Source organism: Bison bison, unplaced genomic scaffold, assembly GCF_000754665.1.
Source record: "Bison bison bison isolate TAMUID 2011002044 unplaced genomic scaffold, Bison_UMD1.0 scf7180017864250, whole genome shotgun sequence".
Lineage (NCBI taxonomy): Eukaryota > Metazoa > Chordata > Mammalia > Artiodactyla > Bovidae > Bison > Bison bison.
Window position 1 is genome coordinate 1,214,952 of NW_011494822.1, and position 494 is coordinate 1,215,445.

The following is a 494-nucleotide window of genomic DNA, read 5'->3' on the forward strand; positions in this document are numbered from 1 at the left end:
GGCTGCTCTGCTTGCGCTGCCTCCCGCGCGCTTTGCTCCCGCTGCGGGTGGGCTCCGCAGCACCCTGCCGTCCGCGGCCCTGAGCCCAGCGGCGGCCCCCACCACCCTACACCTCCTTTCGGCGGGGGGGCGCCCCGGGCCTTGTGGCTCATCCCAAGGGCTCCCCTCTCCCCACTCCACCCGGCGACTTCCCTGCGGAGCTGGCTGGAGCACCCAACTTTGCCTCCTCGTCCGTCGTCCCCGCTGGGCGCGAACCTGCTCACTTCAGGTCCGGCCGTGAGCCCGGGGACGGTGCGCCTTGGGCTCGAGCCGGCGCACCCCCGCTCCAGCCCGGAGCTCAGCGAGTTGGGGGTAACTCTAGGGAAGTGGGGGGGGGCGGCGGCGGCTGCTGCCTGGACTTCCCTCGCGGGCGCTGAAGAAGACCCTCGCAGCCGCTCTTGACCCCCAGGGCGCCGGATGACTGGCACGGGGAACGCGCCTTGCACCTGGTGAGC

General features: G+C 73.3%; 1 protein-coding gene across 1 annotated transcript in view; it reads left to right on the top strand.

The window, feature by feature from the left end:
* The first annotated feature begins 416 nt into the window (after positions 1-416).
* The window catches only part of SEMA5A (sema domain, seven thrombospondin repeats (type 1 and type 1-like), transmembrane domain (TM) and short cytoplasmic domain, (semaphorin) 5A), a 559,453-nt gene continuing 559,375 nt past the window's right edge, over positions 417-494 (top strand). Inside the window, exon 1 of the mRNA XM_010847535.1 lies at positions 417-488. The gene's annotated coding sequence lies outside the window, so the exon portion shown is untranslated. The remainder of the gene's footprint in view (positions 489-494) is intronic.